The following is an 11,357-nucleotide window of genomic DNA, read 5'->3' on the forward strand; positions in this document are numbered from 1 at the left end:
TCTGGACAAGAAGAACACCTTCGTCAGATTACTGTACATTCAGTTCCGTTCTACATTTAATACTGTCATTGCTCATCCTCTGACTGCAAAGCCGGGTCTGCTGGGCTTGAATGCCTCCCTCTTTAACTCGATCCTGAACTTACCGACTTGGATCCCACAGTCATCCCCAAATTGTAAATAGCATCTCCAACATCATCGCACTCTGCACGGCGCTCTCCAGGGATGTGTGCTTGGTCCACTGCTCTTCCCCCTGATTTCACGCGGCTATGCAACGATGTCCAGTTCATATTATATAACTAAGTTCGTTGTTAACATGACGGTAGTGGATCTCATTTGCAGGACTGATGATTCAGCATACAGAGAGGACGTGCAACAGCTAAAGGACTGCTGCTGAGCCAACACCCTGTCTCTAATCGTGGAGAAAACGAAAGAGATGGCTGTTGACTTAAAGACGTCACAGAGCCATCATGCTTTGGTGGACATTGATGGCTTTCCAATGGAGATTGTGAAGAGCCACAGATTTATTTGCGCGCATCTGGTGGGTGGTCTCACTTGGTCCCACAATGCCAGTTATATAGTCAAGAAAGCACAGCAGCGTCTCTATTTTCTGAGTAGGCTGAGGAAAGCCCCTCTCACACACGCTGTCCTCAAGGCATTCCAGAGAGGGTTCATGCAGAATATCCTGAGCAGCTGCAACACTGCATGGTTTTGGAATTGCGTCAGTTCGGATTGTAAGAACCTACAAGAGATAGTGAAAATTGCTAAGATGATCATCGGGGTATTTTTCCCTCCATCAAATAAATTTAAAACCCAAACTGATCCCCAAGGTAACAGCAATTTGGACAACCACACACATCTTTGATTCAAATTCTTGGCACTCTTGCCATCTGGCAGAAAGTTCAAGAAACTTTAGTCTCCCACAGCCAATCTGTATAATTGTTTCTTCCTCCAAGCTTTCAAACGTCTCTGCACTGTATGATCGCATTCGCTTCCATTTGCAATTTCTGGGCAACTTTTTGAATGTCTGCAAACAACAATGTTTTATTAATGATCATTCATTGTTGCATTGTTCTTTGTCCACCATTGTGTGTATTATCTTCTCTTGTCAGAAATTACTGCGCAACCTTACAGATTTTGCACTTTTTATACATTTTGTCCTGTCTTGCGTATGACTACTGTCACGTATTCTGTGTGTTTAAATAGCACCTTAATCCTGGAGCAAAGCTGTTTCCTTTTTTATTGTACCAAATTGTATATGGTAGAAATGACAAATAAAGCTACTATACGCTCTCTCTACTCTACTCTGTCTTGTCATCATGCAAGATCTCAAAGAATTGTTACAATGCACAAAAGATTTACCTGGATTTCCTCGAACCTGACTTACTGCATCCGTTGCTCGTGGTGCTGTCTCCTCTGCATCAGAGAGTCATAGTGCAAAATTGCAGACCATTTCAGGGAACATCTATGGTCTCCTCTGCTTTTTAGAGTTGACACTTCATGGTAAAGTTCTGGGAAGTGCTGCTGAACAGAGAGACCTTGGATTGCAGGTTCATAATTCACTGAAAGTGGAGCCGCATGTCGACAGGACAGTGAAGAAGCTCATTGGTATTCTTTCCTTTATTGGTCAAAACATTGAGTGTAGGAGATGGGAGATCATGTTGCGACAATACAGGACACTGCTTTGGTCACTTTCGGAATATTGTGTGCAATTCTGGTCTCCTTCCTATCAGAAGGATGTTGTGAAACTTGACCAGGTCCTCAAAAGATTGCCAGGAATGTTACCAGGGTTGGAGTATTTGAGCTATAGAGAGAGGCTGAGAATGCTGGCATGCATCGAAGGCTGAGGGGGGCCTTTATAGAGGTTTATGAAATAATGACGGACACGAATAGGATAAATAGAACAGGTATTATCCCTCGGGTAGTGGCGTCAGAATTAGAGGGCATGGATCTATGGTTAGACTTGAAAGCTCTACAAGGAGCCGAAGGGTTAACACTTTCATGCAGATGGTATTAATTGCATGCAATGAGCTGCCAGAGGAAGTGATGGAAATTGGAACAATTAAAGCATTTAAGAGCCACCTGGACGTTTCAAAGAATAAGAAGGATTCAGCGGGATATTGACTGAGTGCTGACAATCGGGAATAGAATAGGCTAGGGTGTCTGATCTGCATGGTGAATTGGAATGAGGGTCTGATTCCTTCGCTCTACATTTGTATGACTCTGTCACTCTATAATCTAGAATAATCACAAATTGTGTGTCTGAAATATAATCTCAGCTTGACTTTCAACTGATCCTAATAAAAAGCATTCATCACCTGCAGGTAAATGCATTGCATTGCTTTGCTTAATTGCCCCCTCCTGACGAACATCCAAATTTCACGATAGTTCGACAAATGTGTTTAAACTTATTCGTGTTGGAAGTTGGTGGCTTTTTGTGTCTCGAGATATAATTTACCCAATGAGATAACTGGGTCAGTTTTGAAATTACTTCGGATTTTTCACAGTTGAAAATTTACTTTTGATTGAAGGGAAAGCTCAAGCTCCACGAAACCCAAAACCTACAAGCAAATTCCCAACTTTTAAACGACTACACGCTCTGAGCAGGTGTCGAACCTACGCAGTGATGCACCATTGGATTTCCAAACCAACGCCTTAACCTCTCGGCCATCAAAGCTGAGACACCGGTGCCACTTTTTATAGTAAAGCAACTGAATTCATGAAATACGAAAGTTGTTGGAAGAGCAATTTGTCAAGATCCAAAGAATTCGCCATATCCTTTTCAGAGACCCAGACGAACTTACCTCAGCAGATTGCCAGGCTTTCACCGCAACTTGGATTCTGACACAGCTGAACTTGTGGGAATGATTCTTCATCGAGTTATAGAGTCACGGATGTGCACCACACGAAGAGGATCATTGTCACACTGTGTCCGATCGATCGATTTTGACTCAATTGCTCAGCATCTGGTGCCAAAGTAATATGCGGCTGCGTTTTAATATTCATTGAAATATGGTGTCAGAAGTATTGATGCAAAGCCCATAAACACTGGCTACATTCGTAAAAACATATCAGAATTAGAGAGAATGCAGAACCGATTTACAGAAATGGATCCAGCAATTAATCCGTAAGTTCTGACATCAGGTAATGAACTTGTGAGCAGCAGAGAGGAAGATTGACCAAAGATTTGGAACTTGAAATCGTCTTGACGGAATCATTTGCAATGTTTTTTGCGGTTGTGCCATAGTCATCAAGTCCGAGAGAAATACAGCACGGGAAGTGGCCCTTCTTTCCAACTTGACCATGGTGGACAGATATCCTAAATTAATAGGTCCCATCTGCCAACATTTGGCCCACATCCTCTAAACCTTGTTACTCATATATCCATCCTGATGCCATTAAACGTTGCAGTTGTACCAGTCTCCACCAATTTCTCTGGCAGTTCATTCTGGACACGACTGAAAATGTAGCCCCTAACGTTCTTTTTAAATCCTTACCCACTAATTTTAAACCTATGCTTTCTCAGTTTTGACTCGCTCACCAGCGGGAAATCAACTAGTCCAGTCAACCTATCCATGTCCCTCATGATTTAATCAATAGCAACGATTTGACTTTATCATACTTATCAGGTGGGAAATGTGTGGAGATTATTTGTCGAAGGTAACAGTTTGAAATCTTTTTGATGTAGAAAGTCTGATGTACAGATTTTTAGAAATGCATCTTGGAGACGTTTTTAATAAGTCATTGCAGTCTAGGAGCAGTTATAGAAATCTGTTGTGAAAGCTGCAGAAGGATTTCAGGGCACGAGAAAGAAGCATTATTTCCAATGTATGGTGGCTCAGTTCGACCGCACTTTGAGTACAGTATGACGAATTATAATCCTCAATTTAGGAGAGATACTAATGCCGTATGAGCAATACCACGAATGGTGATTAGCCTTGATAACATGAATGAACGTTAGTCCTATGACTTGAAATTGGGCAAATTCGGCCTTTTTTTTAACATTTTAAAAACAAGAGAGGTAATCTCACTGAGAGTTGCAAAATATTTGAAGAGATAAACAGGGTGGTGCAGTTAAATTTTGTTCCCTCATTGGTGAATCTAAAAGCAGGAGAGCAAATTTTTAAAATGAAGCATTGTGATTTATGACCAAGATCAGAGCCTTGGATATTTGGTCATCACTATCAGCCTGACCCGCCGACACTTACTGCATCACTATAAACCTGACCCCTCACACTTACTGCCTTAATATCAGCGTGAACCCCTGAAACTTACTGCAGCGCTATCCATCTGGCACCCTCACATTTACTGCGCCACTTTCACTTTGACACCTTCATATTGACCGCATCACAATCAGCCTGACTGCCAAACACTTACTTTGTCACTAACAGTCACGCCATTACACTTCCCATGTTACTATCACCCTGACTCCTTACACTTACTGTGTCACTACCAGCCTAACTCAATCACACTTATTATGTCAGTGTCACACTGACGCCTCACACTTACCATGTCACTACAACACTGACCCCCTCAAACTTACTATGTCACTATAACCTTGACCCCCTCACACTTACTGCTTCACTATGAGATTCAACACTCACATTTACGGTGTCATTACCAGCCTGACTCACTCGCACTAATCACCTGACTATCAGCATTACTCGCTCAAATTTATTTCATCATTATCAGCCTGAGGCACTCATACTGACAGCGTCACTAACAGCCTGACCCTTCAAATTTGCTGCGTCACCTCACTCTGACTGCTTCACTGTTCCCCCGACTCCTCTCAGTTACTATATCATTATCAGCCTGAACACCGCACACATACTGCGTCACTATTACCCTGATATCGCGACATGTACTGCGTCACTATCAGCCTGAGCCCCTCATACTGACTGTGTTTGTATCTCTCTGATCCCCTCAGAATTACTGCATCACTAGCACTCTGGCACCCTCACACTTACTGCATCACGAACACCCTGACATATGCGCAACCACTGCATCCCTATCAGCCAAACCCCACTCAATAACGGCATCACTATTGCTCTAACCTGCTCACACTTTACCTTGACACTCTCTCACTTAGTGCGTCAACATCAGCCTGACCCCCCTCATGCTTCCAGCATCATTACCAGCCTGATACTTTCAAATGTTGTGTCGCTATCAGACTGACCACTCATACTTACAGCATCACTATCACCTTGAACCCCCACACTTAGTGCGTCCAGATCAGCCTGATCCTTTCACAACTTCTTGCGTCACCTTCAGCCAGACCCTGCACACTTTCACTCTGACCTCCTCATACTTGCTGCATCACTATCACCCTATCCCACTAACACCGTGTGTGTCACTATCACCCTGACAACTCATACTCACTGCACCACTATTAACCTAACTATATCATAATTAGGATATCATTTACAGCCTGATCCCCATACACTTACTGTGTCACTATCAACCTGTGTCATTCTCAATCTGACACCCTCAAAGTGTCTGCATCACTGTCACCCCGAACACGTCACACTTACAGCATGGGTTTCCACCTGATACCTCACACTTATTGCGTCACTAGCATACCAACACTCTCACCCTTACGGCGTCACTACGAGCCTGACACCTCACACGTACTGCATCACTATTAGCCTGACCCACTCATACGTTTTGCATCACTACTACCCTGACCACCTCACAATTGCTGTGTCACTATCAGCCTGACCCCATCACTATCAAGCTGACCAAGCTAACAATTACTGCATCACGAACAACCTGACCCCCTCACACTTTCTCTGTCACTATCACCCTGACCCTCTCACGCATAATGCGTCACTACCACAATGACACACTCACATTTTCTGCGTCGTTATCAGCCGGACCTTCCGGCACACAGCGTCACTATCAACCTGGCCACTCACACCTGCATGCCTCAATATCAGCGTGAACCCCTCACACTTACTGCATCACTGTCTATCTTCCATCCTCACACTTACTGCACCAGTTTCACCTTGACATCCTCATTTTTACAGCGTCACTACCAGCCTGACAGCCATACACTTATTGCGTCACTATAAGTGACGCCGTCGCACTTCCGACGTTACTATCACCCTCACTCCGAAAACCTACTGCGTCACTATCAGCCTGACTCCATCACACTTTTTGTGTCTTTATCAGACGGACGCCTCACGCTTACCATGTCACTAAAACACTGCCCCATCACACTGACTGTGCCACTATCAGCCTGATCCTTCAGGTGCACTGTGTCACTCTCACCCTGACCCACTCACACTTTTTGTATCAGTTTCAGTCTGATGCCTTGCACTTACTGTATAACTAAAACTCTGCCCCCTCACACTGACTGTGTCACTACCAACCTGAACCCTTCACACTTACTGCGTCAATATCAGTCTGACCCCTCAGACTGACTGCGTCACTCTCACTCTGAAACTCTCTCATTTACCCTGACCCACTCACACAGTCTTTGCCAATTTCACCCTGACAGCTTTATTTTTACTGTGTCACTATCAGCCTGACCGCCACACACATATTGCGTCACTATCAATCACACCCTCACACTTCCTATGTTACTATCACTCTGAATCCTTACACTTATTGTGTCACTATCAGTCTGACCCCTCACACTTACTGTGTCACTATCAGCCTGACTCCATCGCATTTATTGTGTCAGTATCAGACTGACGCCTCTCACTTATCTTGTCACTAAAACATGCCCCGTCACATTGACTGTGTCACTATCAGTCTGACCCCATCACACTGACTGCTTTACTATCGCAATGCCCGTCTCTCACTTACGACGCCTTTTACACCCTGACACCCCACATTTGCTGCTGCAATATCAGACTGTGGGCCTTAAACTTACAGTGTCACTGTCATCCTGACCCCTTACACTTACTGCGTCACCATCACACAGGTATCTCACACCCAATGTGTCACTACCATCCTGAGCTGTTTACACCTATGGCGTCACTATCACTCTGACCCCAACACACTAACTGCATCAATATCAGCCTGACCATCTCACACATACTGCTCCACTACCAGGCTGACTCCCTTACATATACTGAGTCACTTTCAGACTTACCCCTCATGCTTACTGCGTCACTGTCACCTTGACTCTCCAATACTTACTGCGTCAAGGTCATTGTGCGCCCATACTCTTACAGTGTAACTATCATTCTGACAACGTCACATTTACTGCATCAAGATTAGCCTCATCCCCTCAAACTTAATGAATCACTATCAGCTTCAACACTCACATTTACTGCATCACCTCTAGCACTACCCCTGAACACTTACTGCATCCCTATCCGCCTTACCCCCTCGCATTTGCTTCATCACTATCAGCCTGAGACACTCACACTTACAGTTTCACTACAACCTAGCCCCGTGAGTGCATCCACATCACTGTCACCCTAACCCCTTGCCCTTACTGAGTCACTATACGCCTGACCCCTCACCTGTTTTGCGTCACTATAAGCCTATCCCCTCACACGTTCTGTGTCACTATCACACTGACCACTCACAATTACTGCATCACTAGAACGTGACCACCTCAAAGCATCTGCGTCACTGTCACCCTGACCCCACCACACTTGCCATGCCACCATCACAATGACACATTCACACAGTCTGCTTCACTATCATAATGACACCTCACACTCACTGCGTCACGCTACCATCCTCCCCTCATACTAACCTGTCACTATCATCCTGATCCACTCACATTTATTACGTTACGATCACTCTGCTCCCAACAAACCTACTGCGTCACTATCAATCTGACACCCGCACACTTACTGTGTCACTATCAGCCTGACACTCGCACACTTCCCGCATCACTATCAGCCTGAACTCTCATAATTTCACCGTCTCTAACAGTCTGACTCCTCAAATTTCCTGCACCACTATCACCATGGCATTTAACACTTACTGGGCAGTATTAGCCTGATGCCCTCAACTTACAGCATCAATATCAGCCTGAACACTCACACTTACTCCGTCAGCATCACGCTGACCCCCTCTCATTCACTCCGTCACGATCACCCTGTACCCTCCCACTTCCTGCATCAGGATCTCTCTGACTCACGGACACTTACTGCATCACTATCAGCCTGACCCCTCACACATACTGTGCCACTGTCAGCCTGACCCCACCACACTTGCTGTGTCTCTATCAGCCTGACCCCTCACACATACTGTGCCACTGTCAGCCTGACCCCACCACACTTGCTGTGTCTCTATCAGCCTGACCCCCTCACACTTACTCCTTCACTATCACACTGACCCCTCACACTTAGCGCATCACTATCAGCCTGACACCTCACTCTTACTGCGTCACTATTCCCCTCACACTTCACGTTTACTGGCCACTATCAGCCTGATGCTCTCACCTTACTGTGTCACTACCTGGCTGAAAGCACGCACTTCCTCCCTCACTATCACCCTGACTGCCTCACACTCACTGCGTCAGTCTCTGCCTGACCCCCTCACACTTACTGCGTCACAATCACCCCGTCCCCTCCCAAATTATGTGTCAGAATCAGCCTGACACAGTAAGACTTACTGCATCACTATCAGACTGATCTCTTTCCAATTACTGCGTCACTATCAGTCTGACCATTCACTCTAACTGCGTCACTGTCACACTGACCCCCTCGCACTAACTGCTTCGCTATCACCCTGACCACCTCACACTTAATGCGTCACACTTAATGAAAACCGTCAGGCGCCCCTGACATGAGGTGTCTTGCAAATGTGTCGGGTCCACTCTGCAGAGTCCAAAACTAAACGTTATCTTTGCTCTTGGGAGCATTTGAGTCGAGTCGATTGAAATCCCATGGCAGTAAACTTGGGGGCCTGCCCAGACCCTGCGACTGGGTAAGATTCTGAAGATTCCAAGGAGGCGTATGCAACAGTGCGTTGAGCGCTGATTTGGCCCCTTTCCGTGAGAGGACTGTGGATATGTGGATCGCCCCAGCGTCGCGGTCTGAATCCAATAGGGTCGGGGAAAGAATTGTGGCTAAAGTAATCCGACAGAGAGACTAGTTGGAAGAGAATAAATGAACCAAGAAGAGGGACCAGTGAACTCTCGCGCGGTATTCGAGTAAGACTCAAGGGAAAGGATTGCAGTCTCTAGAGAGTTTAAGGGACAGAAAGAATAACAGTGGTTTTAGACTTGGAGCCACCATGGGCAGCGTTGGAGATGCCAAGGATGTACCAGTTACGTAGGTTCTTGGTTTGTGAAAATCAAGGCCATGAGGCAGTTGCGCCCAATGGGAGGGGACCTCCGGAGGTAAAAGCAAATTATATTGGCAAATAGAATATTATGGTTTCGTGTGTGTGTGTGTGAGAGAGAGACAGATAGACAGACAGAGAGACAGAGAGAGAGAGATGAACACTTTTCCAATAACCATGAAAATCGGCTCCAGCAAGAGCGAACAAACAGAGGGTTCACCGAGAACTCGGAATGGTCAAGAATAAAATACAATATATGCTAAATAATTATGGTCCAGTTTCTGTAAAGCAGTTAGAAATGTAAATGAAGGAATGTGGTTTTCTGGAGGAAGGAAGTTTTAGCAACATGCAGTTGCAAATTCTGAGGTCACCGTTGGAGGAGAGAGAGAAGGAGAAACGGAAGGGAATAATAGAACCTGTGAATTGGAGTGCTTATAACATGTTGAAGGCTGAGCCTGATTTCAGGGAAAGAAGATCTCCAATAAAAGATAGATCAAATACACGTACAAACACCAGCACACATGCAGGCACGCACGGAAAACAACATAATGAAGCTGTACAGTGTCTTCAGACTGGATCATACCCTGACCTTGATGGGAGCCCTCGAAGAGCTACAGCCCCCCTACGAGATCCACTTCGCGAAGATTCCAAGTCAATGGTCGCCGCCTCAGGGTCTGCTGAATCTCCGATATCATATCGTACCCACAACCAATTGAAGCAGGAATCCCAAAAGAAGTTGAGACAGTGCCCCAGTGTGTTAAACGCCTCACGAAAGTTGATAATGTCTATTGTGGACTGATACCACCCGAGGACAAAACGAAGGCAGAGATCACACCGTATGAGTCACACCTCAGGAGCAGCTTCATCAATGGAATGAAGTACGAAACAACAAAAAATGTAATAATTTACATGTATTATCTGGGACACGGGAAAGTTGAATTTGATAGAACAATACGTGATACATGCTGAAAATTTGCTGGCACAAGAGAACCATAACCGGAAATTAAAGATGGAACATCAATCACGTATACCTCAGCTTATTATGATGCAAATGGCCGTTCAGCCGTTGGAGGGAGGAACTGCAAGAAAAGAGAGCGGCACAGGTGGAGGTCGCAAAAGAGGAAGAGGAAGGGATCACGGAAGTGCGCTGGCAGAGACAGGTCTCGCTGGTGCTTTGTTTGTGGATCAATGGACCACTGATCGAGACAGTGCCTGCACAGACAGCCTCAGTCGGTCCTGGAGGCTGGACAGCATGGTGACTGACAGGAGACGACCTGAGGTTGAGGTGGGCAGCTCACAAGGTACAGGTAAACATCTTTCCTTTATACTTGGCAACGAAGAATCCCTTTTGCTCATCTCTTCTACTAACCTAACAGGCACTGAGATGTGTCCCAACTCTATATTGAACATTGAGATTGCGAAGTGTAGACAATATGTTCAATATAATAATGATGTGTATATGTCGATGCCTCCCTCTACGTTATATGTGGAAGGTACATCAGTTACCTTTTTGGTAGATACTTCGCCAGCGCATACACTCCTGAAATCAAGCCAGTTCAGAGAGTTGACGCCAATAAAGATGAGTGGAATGTTCCTGAACTCAATGGATGTATCAGGAGTTGTGATATGAGAGTTTTACCGCACCCATATTGCGTGAAATCAGTAATGTGCATATATTCTAATTCTCAATTCTGTTAGCGGAATTCTGTTTTTAAATTTGATGACTCGGGATCTCATAGTGAGACTGGGGGTTGATTTGCTCAGTACTCTGACGGGCTTGCAGGTAATTCAAAGGGAAGATTCACAAGTGTAAACTGTAAAATACAACCCACCAACTATGTTTGGCGATTAAGCCAGAGAGCAATGAGTTCAGTGAGCGATTCACACACCCTGGAAGAAACTAACCATGTTAATCCTATTAACACCGACTTTTTTGCGGGAATATGCTGCACTGCAAGGCACAAATACACCACGATGGCCCTGAGGAACCATAAGCGAAGTATTGGTTCAGGAGATTGGTGAAACCAGGTCAGTTGTTATTGTGCGAATTTTATTGAAGAGATGACAGATGTGCAGTCAGTGTGAACTTATGTAAAGTACCTGTGACG

At 45.2% G+C, this 11,357-nt stretch overlaps 1 non-coding gene across 1 annotated transcript; it reads right to left on the bottom strand.

The window, feature by feature from the left end:
- Positions 1-2,592: 2,592 nt before the first annotated feature.
- On the bottom strand, positions 2,593-2,674 carry trnas-gga (transfer RNA serine (anticodon GGA)). The gene has a single exon. It is a non-coding gene; the product is annotated as a tRNA-Ser (tRNA).
- Between the last annotated feature and the right edge of the window lie 8,683 nt (positions 2,675-11,357).

This window comes from Chiloscyllium punctatum, unplaced genomic scaffold (assembly GCF_047496795.1).
Source record: "Chiloscyllium punctatum isolate Juve2018m unplaced genomic scaffold, sChiPun1.3 scaffold_158, whole genome shotgun sequence".
NCBI lineage: Eukaryota > Metazoa > Chordata > Chondrichthyes > Orectolobiformes > Hemiscylliidae > Chiloscyllium > Chiloscyllium punctatum.